At 38.7% G+C, this 10,860-nt stretch overlaps 1 long non-coding RNA gene across 1 annotated transcript in view; it reads left to right on the forward strand.

Annotated features, from left to right (window-relative positions):
• LOC141798311 (uncharacterized) overlaps positions 1 to 9,846 on the forward strand; it is a 32,257-nt gene extending 22,411 nt beyond the window's left edge. Inside the window, exons 4-5 of the long non-coding RNA XR_012599141.1 lie at positions 2,936 to 3,003; positions 3,138 to 9,846. This is a non-coding gene — a long non-coding RNA (uncharacterized LOC141798311). The remainder of the gene's footprint in view (positions 1 to 2,935; positions 3,004 to 3,137) is intronic.
• The last annotated feature ends 1,014 nt before the right edge of the window (positions 9,847 to 10,860 follow it).

Consider the following 10,860-nt stretch of genomic DNA (forward strand, 5'->3'; position numbering starts at 1 on the left):
ATTGTTTTTGAGTTTTCTAATGGTCAGAATGACTGTGAAAGGTGTCCAAAAGTTACACTGGTTGTCTATCTTGAGATCATCAGACTATCCTTGACTCTATACTGTACTTCTTGGTACCTCTGAGGGTATTCTCTTCTATTCAACCCACAGCACAGTCAAGTTTAAAGAATCATGATAAAACAAGTTTTTACAACAAACTGTGTAAACTTAGTCTACATGCATGAACCTGAAAGTTAAGATTTTGAATGAAACAGTATCTGAAGGTAAATTGATATGTCAAACAACGCTTTCTAGCTTTGGCCATTAATGACATTATTTTCAAATCAAGGTTTTGCACAAAAAACTGGAAGGTGGTGCTGACTGCAGGCCACAGCCTGAAGTAGAAAGTTGAATATTTTGTGGGTTATGAGAAGATTACATAATGTGATAAACAAATTAGTTTAGAAGGGTGGTGTACTTCTTGCGGTTTGTTTTGGCACCATCCTATGGTGTGCAGAGGTACTGAAGGGCTACACCTGTAGAGGACACTAGTTGTTCTGTCTTCACCTTTTAGTTTTTCTGTCTCCAGTTGTGCTCAAGTTACATTTGTCGTGTTCGTCAAAGTTTGAAGGACATGTTGATGTCTCTAACTATTAAAATCAAATGTAATAAGTAAACATGTTTAAAATACAACCCCAATTTTCATAAGAGACAACTTGGTGAAAGATTTTCAACAGGTTTTAATGTGTCCCAAAACCCTTCACTCTATATTTGGTTGAAACTAAAAACTTGATGCTTATTTAAAATTTGATGCAATCAGTGTGACATGTTATAAAACGGGTGAGACAGGTGTATGTTAACCATTGTGTTGGATCACCTCCCCTTTTTAAAAGACATTATCTGGATATCAGCACATTTTAAATAACAGCTGATTTGATTTTTTTTTAGACATAGATTTCTCCAGATTCTTGAAATCTGTCAATGATTTCTCTCACATTCAGATGCATTATTCTGGAATCAGTGAAGTATTTTCTCACCTAGCCTCTGATGGTAACGTTCTGCCTCTTTGGAATGCCCTTTTGTCCATTTGTACTTTTCTTCTTCTTTTTTCGCATTAGATAACTTTTTAGTGTTTTGCTGTCCCTGTCCCATCTGTTTCAAATGAAATGTTGGCATCTAACTTAAAATGAGCATAGATTTTGAATGAACATACTTTTCAGTATCATCAGTTTCATACACTGTCTTTGCTCTAATTCCAAACAAAAGCTGGACATAAATGATTTGCAATGATTTTGGAAGTGGGACTGAATCATGAGTGAGTCCCATCTGACGTAGTCTTAAATTTTAGATACAAACAGTAACATAGTCAGTGTATGAGTTAAGAACAGTGAACGGTCTCATTTCAATTCTAAGGTTCTCAGTTAGTATGGAAAGTAAATGAGTCACAACACATTATACCACTCTTCTGTAGCAAAACAAACAAACATAAACAACAAAAAACAATTTAAGGTGATTTTTTTTCTGCCAAGTTTTTGCAGTGTTGGATTTGTAACTTAAACCTTGTTGTCATTCCTATTATACTGACAAGCAGCGACTAACCCTGAAGTCCATACATGCAAACAAGAAGTTATTATCCACACAGATTAAAGAGTGGGTGTTGTGCTTTTCTGCAGTGGCTTTACGTGATTTACAGCTAAAAAAAAAAAAAAAAAAAAAAAAACTTTTCTCTTTTTGTCCATATATTTTATTTTAGAAAAGATTTATTTCAACCTCTGAAACATTTAAGATCTCTGGAGTCCAGCAGAGACATTGACAGTCCTTTTTTGTTTGAGGCCAGCCCTCCAATGAGTCATGAGCCAGTTAGGACATCTTAATGCATTGACTTCATTTCAGAAAGTCTTGTAAAGACCTCTTGTTATTGTACCATTTTGAGCAATTTACAGACATATTGAGGGATTTCTACTATTTATGGAGCAGTTTGAAAGTTTACACAAGTTTAGTATGGACATCCAACACTGTTAGTTAATATCTATGTGTGACTTAAAAAAAATGGAAAAGCATGATACCCCCTCTTTAACTAACAGATATTTGACATCCATCAGTAGTTGGGCTGGTTACTTACAGATATTGAGATTGCATTTCTGACAGAGACTTCCTTGCTGTGGCAGGAGGAGAAGAAAATGTAGAGCAATACCAGGCAAAAACACGCCAAAGATGGTCTGTATTGCAATGTACTGTATGAACAAAATATGAAGCCATCATGTTAGAGCCCAAAATGTAACAACACAAAATGTAACAAAGGTGCTGAGCCCAAAATGTAAAAATAAAACTGTAATGAAACCCTATTATTTATTTATTTATTTATTTTTTGCAAACAACTTGTTACATTTTGGGTTGTTGTTACATTTCAGACTTAAACACATCATCAAATAAAACATGCAAAAGCTGATACATTATTTACAATAGGAAAAAAATGTTCAGGGTTAAATGTCTCTTTCTTGTCTGAAGTCACAAAATAAGGATCCTCTATAATGAATTACCAAATGATACTGTCAACTCCTCGAAGACCTATGTGTTTATCTCCTCATGCAGAAAACGCCCACACATAGCAGTATTACAAGTAAACGTGTTAATGTACTTCCCTCTGGAACCAGAAGAGGATGCTGTGACTCCATGATTCACAGAGCTGTACTTTGATTTAAAAAACACATTTATATAAATAAATCTACTTTTTCTACTTCTCTGGAAACTTTTTTTTTCCAATCTTAAAAAAGCTCTTTGCATTCCTCAATCTTTTTTTCCTTCATACAGGAATAACTGAACAACAGACTGTCTGTCAAGTATTCAGTTATTACCATTTTTATTTTTAGATGTTATAACAGAAGGCTCCAGTTGAAAATTTTCTCATTAATAGATTGATAACTAAAGAGATGATGTGTTCAAATTTTTTCATCAGGCTCAAAGACACCCAGCCAATAACAACCAAGCAGGAGGTATGATGGTGGCCCACTCATGGTGCTCCAGGTGAGCTTAGAAGTCCCCTGTCATGCCACTGGGGTACAAGCTTCCACCAAGCATAACTGAATGTTTGACTGACAGCTCTCTCTTCCTGCTGCTCTCTCTCATCTTGTCTCCACACACGTCCGTCTTGTCCCCAGCTTCTGACACCCCGGTCTCTTTGATCACTCTACATGTTTGTACTCCACTGCAGAGAGCTACTGAGGACTACAGTGGGAGGAGGAGAGGAGAGGAGGGGAAGGAAAGGGGAGGATGGAGAGAAAACATTCCACCTCTTTGTTTTTCACACTATGGCGTCTTGCCTTGTGGGAGTGAAGCTCTTTGTGGGGACTTTAAGAGCTTAACACTGGTGTGTGTGTGTCTGTGTGTGTGTGTGTGTGTGTAGGAACCCATGTCAGTTTCTCTTTTGTTGACTTCTAAAAGTCCTCTAGTGGCCTGAGACATGAAGTTGTACCCTGTCCTCACATAACCAAAGAATGAGAGGACTCCAATAGACAAAAAGCAGGATCGAAGAAATGTGATGGTATGGAGGTTAAAGAGAGAGACAGAAAAAGTTACATAAGAAAACATCCATTAGAGTGAGATAAAGAGTCCAGGTGAGGTTCACAGCGAGAGACAGAAATGAAGCCAAACAAAAACAGAGGTAAAGAAATGATGAAAGAAAAGTTGTTCAATAGGATAACAATGAGCCGCGTCATTTATCCGTCAAGGTGAAGGGGAGTACAGCTGCCAGTCTCCTTCACAGAGGATGCCACTGCTGATTTATCGACTTAGTCTCTCTCTGAGTTCAAACAGCGGTTAACTCCAGAGCTTGGAGTACCACCTTCCTACCTGGGTGAGAGGCCTTTGGGTGAAGTTACACATCAATACCTCCTCAGGCTCCCCATCTGGACCCCTTAACGGTGCTTTTTTCTGCCCTTGTCTATGGCTTCCATTGCCACTGTGGCAACTTCTGAGGGAAGATTATATTCAAACACACACACACACACCCACCCACCCACCCACACACACACACACACCCACCCACCCACCCACACACACACACACACACACACACACACACAAACAAACACACAAATCAAAGGCAAACATCCTCAATAAATTTACCCAATACTTTCAGTAAAGCCTCTGACTGAGTTAAAAGAGGCCAAAAAGAGGGGGTGGAGGATGGAAGGAGACTGTCTGCCTATTTGGATGAAGGATCCCCCTGTTCTTCATGAAGGTGAAGTACTCCTTTAGCATGTCTTCATTTCCTTTTGCACTTTTGTGACCGTTTGTGTTTTATTCTCAGCATGCCATGCTAATGTGCTTTTCAGCCACGTACGTGGATCGCATCCCTCTTAACTGTATCAAAACTTCATTCCTTTTAATTACCTCCACCAAGGAGGTTATGTTTTTGGGAGAGTTTGTCCATCCGTCTGTCTGTCTGTCTGTCTGTCTGTCTGTCTGTCTGTTTGTTTGTTTGTCTATGAAAAACATAACTGAGCAACTAACAAACAGATCTTGATGAAATTTTCAGGAAATGCTAAAAATAGGATAAGGCAAAAGTACATGGCTCACATCGCATCCCTTAGATCACTATCTGGATCCAGGACTCTCTTGAAGAATTCTTTATCATTGTGAGATAGGGTCGTTTTCACCATATGTGTAGATAACTCCAAGATAAATGGTCGGGTCACTTTGCAAAAGAATACAAGAGAAGGTCACGATGATTTCTGACAGATGTAAAAGTACGATCTAGATCCTGCCAATAATCTGGATACTAAGATCCAGAATATGAAATATATACTGGGTCATTATAATTTTCAACACTGTCAGGTAACAAACTATCGTACAAACCTGCAACTAACACCATATTGTAGCAGACAGTCTGCTGAAAGGGAGTATAACATTAAAGTATGACTTAAGTGCTGCGTGAGAATCACAATATGCTTGGTGGAGGTCTGTGCTCTCTGAGTGCTTTTCTAGTTCATCATGCTATACATGCAAATTGGGGAAGTTAAAGTCGCCACCAGGAGGTTGTTTACATAACACATAAGCTCAATTAGCTGTAAGAACAAATCATCCATCTTTGCACTATTTATGTTTTTTCATGTGTCTTTGTTGACTTGCATGTCGTCAGCCTCATTAAGTGTCCTGACACCTCCGTGATAAGACTTGCGCATGCCACTACTGTCACACACACTATCTGTCTTGTCTTTAGCCTACGTCTTCCACGGTAAGCTGAGATAATCCTTAATGCTCATTCATATTAGGTGTGTGTGTTCTGTGCTGTCCCAATTTAAGCTTAAAAACTTGTGACTTTCTGTCAGTGACAGATTTACAAACCTTGCCGAACAAGCAGGATTTGTTGTGGCAAAAGGGTAATTCAAGAGAACACCTGACAAGTTACATAATAAGACAAGTAGTTTATGATGTTTGTACAACACAGTCACAGTGATATAATAGCAATGGGATGATATACTGTGATAATCTTCTTTGTGGATGTTTGACACCTTTTTAGTCCAGCTGGGCTCAAGCAGTCAGAGTTGAAGACATGATGACACAGAAAATGAGCAAATAAAGTTACATTGAAGCGAACCCGCCTGCGCCTCTTCTAACTCACGCAGAACCCTGTAAGGCTCCGTCATTCCTCCAACTCTATTGCTGTTTTTTACCCACCTTATGCATATTCCCTCATTCTTTAACTACTCTTATGTCTGTTTTTCTTCCTCTAATTAACGCTGTTGGTTTTCTTTTCTTCTGTTTTCTCCTCTCCTCTGTGATGCTTGGTAGAGCAGACTATAGAGGCTGTAATCAAATATGCAGCTCTGCCTGTTTGTGCTCTATTCTTTTAAGTCTGTCCCCAAAGTACAGCGATCTAATGACTTAAATTCTCTCTCATGCAGAAAGAGTAGAACCAGGACTCCCCTGCTTTTGTCAGTTTAGCAAAAGAGCAGCACACACTCCCACTTTCTGCACTTTTTTGAACAGAAAAAAGAAGTAGAACTTAATCTTATTAGCGTTGGGATTCCAGTAAGCCTGATTTGGGGTATTGTAAAACATCAAGGTAATGAAATGGCTCTTTTTAGGGATACAAGACAGATTTCACAATGGGAACTCCAGTTTTAATGAGGATAATGAGGACGGCACCAGAAATGCGTGAATCGAGAAATGAAAATAAAGCAGGAAAGCTGTTATTTGTGAAGAGGATGCATGCAGGATACAAAGCCCTGCACGGGCTCAGTGTTTGCATTTACTGTATTTATACAGTACACATCATGAGTCATGCATGTTTATACAAAATGCACACAGCCAGTGCGCAGAGATTTGCAAATGAAGCAAACTCCCTCTTGGAAGAACTCTGCATCTATCAAAGAGGTCTCCGCAGGAGTTGGCCGGCGTTCGTCTCCTCATCTCTTTCTTTGCCTGCATCGTCCTTCTTTATTCTCCTCCAGGGATTTTTTTCAACAAAATTCAAAGTGAAAGGATTTTAGAGGCTAACATTCTCAGCTTTGTTTGGAGATTAGTCAAGGAGAAGAAAGGCAATGTGAGTATGAGTATGTGTGTGTTTCAGTGTGTGTGTGTGTGTGTGTGTGTGTGTGTGTGTGTGTGTGTGTGTGTGTGTGTGTGTGCGCGTGCTTTGGCCCTTTGTTGACAGCTGATGCAGAGTTAATGTGATAATGACAAGCAGAGATGAAATTTGTTTCCTAGGGAGCTGCATCATTCAGCCATTGTGGGGGGTTAAAAGGTCCAAAGCAAAGCAGCATCAGCAAACTGTTAAAGCGTTTTATATTTACAGCCACTCATGCTGACATCACCATGGATTTTTAGACTCAAGCAGTAGCGCTAATCTCTGCTGTGGATGTCTCTGCCACGCTTTACTCCACTATTTTAACCTGGCTGTCATTTATACTATTATTCATGTCATTCATGCTGTTAGAATCTGGCTTTCCTCAAAGGACTACTCCATCAAAACTCTATAACTCTAAAAACAGACTGCTGCTTTGCATAGGATGGCAGTAATCGTTGACTTGAATACAGAGCTGCAGCACTGAATTCAAATGGTGAACACTGACTGTGAAAAAGTCTTCTTAATACAAACTGAAGTGTCCACAAAAACCAGCCAAAGTTCTTGCTGTAGTATACAGTTTATCACCTCTATGCAATGCCTCGGGCCTGCACCGTTTATTAGAAAAAAACACCCTGACTGATGGAGCTCCAGGGTTACAGGGAGGAAATGATGTGACCTATCATTTTCTCTATGTAACTGATCATCACCACCTTCTCTCAGGATTTTTCAGAGATAAAGCAGCAGTCAGGTGGCTTTGGACAAAGAGTTATAAAATGAGCTTGGTTGGTAAATCGGTAGAATTAACTGATCCAAAAAAAAAAAAAAAAAAAATCTCAACTGTCATAAATTAGACCCTGGTTTGAATCCCTCTGGTGTGAGTGTTTCCTTAATGTTTGAAGCATTAGCATTGCTTATATGTTGTATGTATCATCTCAAATGTGTCACTGTCCTTCGGTAGGAGTTGACTGTAACTGAAACAAAATAACTTTTGAAAATAAACATGAAAAATACTTTATTTTTTCTAAATACAATGTGGTATACTTTTCAGCAAGGAAGCAAAATGAATAGGCTGCAAAATAGAACGAAGACATTTTATGTGTTCAAAGTCACTGATTGGTCACATGCAGCGTATTGATCTCAGGTCTCAAATGACTTGTCATAAGTTGCAGTCAGCAGATAGCAACAAGAGAGTTACGTCTCAGAATAAAGCATTTAGAGTCATAGTCAGGCGGCAACCTCTAGTCTAAAAAAAATGTTCAGTTCATACATCAGTATCTAAAACTGCAGTTATTAAGAACTTGAGACCACATACATACTACCATACCACACATACGATTTAAAAAACTAACAAACAAATGAATAAAAAAGTAAAATAAAACCAAGCATTTGTATACCTTGTTATAAAAAAAACACAAATGGTTTTGAACTGAGTATCTGATTTCTTTACCAGCACATACTTTACAGAGGGATACATTTTTCATATCATGTTATTAAACGTATGGATTTTGCTTATTTAAGGGCAAGTGGGCACGCTGTAGCTGTCTACAGGGAGGCTACATGCCTGCCTATTTGCCCTAACCCAACTTGATGAAGTTAGGTTGAGTTTGGCATTTCCAATCTGGCACAAATGGGGGACCTCAAGAACACAACTTACATTTGTTACACTGTATATGGCCCAGACACATGTGTATTACACACTGCTAGCCAGCAGTTGGCAGCAACAGTTCAGGTCAAGGTATTCGGGATGTTGATAATTCCCAGTCATCACTTGGGTGTGAGTAGTTGACCCTTAGCAAAAGTTCGAAATTGAGTGAAGAAGTGATTGAACTGTGTGGTGTTATTATTACTGCCTGCCCACAGGAACACTAACTAAACAACAACAAAAACAACAACAACAACAACAACAACAACAACAAACCCATGACCTGTTTTGGACCACAGAATAGTCACAGCCCATACTTTGTTCATCATTGAAGTGATTCAATGATTCAGGAACATTTGTGTGATTATGCACCATGAACTTTACATACATAACGTAAAAGCATGTGAACCAAAATTCAAATCAGAATAAAGATTGCCTTCTTTGGCCAAGTACATAAACACATGTCTTACTCCATCTCTCATTAGCTCCCTTACACAACAAAATACTGAGAAGTGTACCACAGTAATTACCGTACAATAACATTTAGAAACACACACACTCATTACACACACTCACTGTGTCACCTTGGGTCAAGCAGTGATTAAAAAAAGTGCTGTGTTCTTAGAGTCACAAGGTTGTAGGATGTCTGTAACCCTGGAAATGCATAATTAGAAGAAGAGATAGTCAAAGAGCAGCCATGTAACCTTCAACTGTCTTGCTCATTTCAACACTCTGTAAAGCACCGTATTACATGTCATCACACTTCAAGACTCACTGAAAAGACCTCCTACCAGATTGACTTTTTAACTTTATTTTTAACAAAGTGAACAGTCAGAACAGGCAACATCTAATTCCAGAAATTCTCAGGTTGTGATGTTAAATGTAATTTTGTATTAAAATAGTATCTATTCATTTAATGTTACCAGTTACTCACTTTAACTCCAGTTGTTTGAATTTCCTCCTAGTTCCTGTTTTTATGTACGTTTTCAGTTAACAGGACTGGTGCTCCTTGTTGAATGTTTGGCTGGTGATCTGACGAACAGATTCCCAGCATGTTTCTTTTCTTACTTCTCTACAACAGCAGTGAAAACATGGTCCAGAGTTGATGGGGAGTGGGAAGGGACACTCTGCAGCACTCCTGGGAACCGTGCTGGACAAGTGTGCTCCACTTAGTGTTCTGCCAGAACAACTCTGACAGCATGTTAATGCTAGTGAGGCGAGGGGTGCCAATACTCTACCCTGTATTAGGTTTTCCACTAGAGCAGATGCCATATGTTCTTTTCTGCCACAGCCACATGTCCTCCTCTCTTTCAGCTTCCTCCTAAGAAGTGACCAGGCAAGAACGAGGAGAAAATCGTCAGAATGTGTTTCTGTGTTCAAAAGCCAGCACAGTCAAGAAAAGAACAGTCTTGGCACAGATAAATTAATAAGACACATCATCGTTCCCTGCTTTCACAATAAAAGCCTTCAGGTAAAATTTAAAATTGTTTATTAGCTTCATATCTTTCTGAAGAAATAAATCTATGTCACATGGTCTTTGCATGCAGTTCAGATTTTTTTTCTTGAAATATCAATTTTCAGATGAATTGTTTTCTAACTGCATCAAGAGCAATAGTACAGGTTTGAAAAAGTTTTTTTAATAAACAGACTTAAAAAGGAGAATTCTTATAGGAAACTTGTTAATTTTGCTGTTTTGAAATAAAAAAGAAATCTTGAAATACTTGGATGTGTTCCTTTTTGCTTGTCCTCGCTTACTTTTGTCTATTAGCTAATAGAATAGAATAGAAATGAGTGGAAAATACTTCTCAATCCCCAAAGGGAAATTCAGAGTCACAGCAGCAATACAGGAAACTGTACAGTGTAAACATTGCAAACATATATAAATAGAATATTGTAAAAAGTGCCAACTCGAAAATTGTCCGTCAGAGACGACAGATTGGCCTTAATTCTCCAGTCAGCCTCCACCCCCAGGGCCCAGGATTGAGCTGACCTTCTTTACCTTTTTTTTTCAGTCTTGCTCTCTTGTTCCGAAATCCTTCCAATGTGGCGTTACTGTCCAGTGTTAGCCTTGAGCTATGTCTGTGAATAGCATGATCTACCGAAGACAGATATGACATTCCTCATAACAATGGATGGAAAAACAGGTTGATGTCATCTCTTTTTAGCACACACTACAGCACCAGCACATTTTCCTCACCTCCTTCTCTTCAGCTTGCAGGGAACATTGGACCTAGCACTGGTTAGCATCGATATGCTACGGGCTGCGAACAGCTGAAATCTTGTGTGTAACCATGGTTGCAGGTAGGATCTCTGGACACACACAGAAAAAAAAAAAAAAAAAAAAACAAGGCTACACTGCAAACACAACTAGTTTGGTGTCAACTGACAACAAATGTGCCAAAAATCCAAATATGATGGAGACAAATTTGGATTATGAGCAGGAAAGAAAATTAATTTCCTTTTTTCAAAAAGCCACATCCTCTTTGGTCAAGTGCTGGCTGCAGCTCGATTGGGCAAATTAATTGGAGTGCTGTCTTAATCTCAGTATATGATCACTGAACAAGAACTGAAGATTCCAAAAGAATTAACAAAAAAGTTTCCAAGAGGCTAACTGGTTGTATTCTGAATGCAAACAGTGAAAATTTTACAGATATGGTGACTTTGTCTT

Source organism: Halichoeres trimaculatus, unplaced genomic scaffold (genome assembly GCF_033239565.1).
Source record: "Halichoeres trimaculatus isolate MK-OKI-2021-1 unplaced genomic scaffold, fHalTri1.1 fHalTri1_scaffold_9, whole genome shotgun sequence".
Lineage (NCBI taxonomy): Eukaryota > Metazoa > Chordata > Actinopteri > Labriformes > Labridae > Halichoeres > Halichoeres trimaculatus.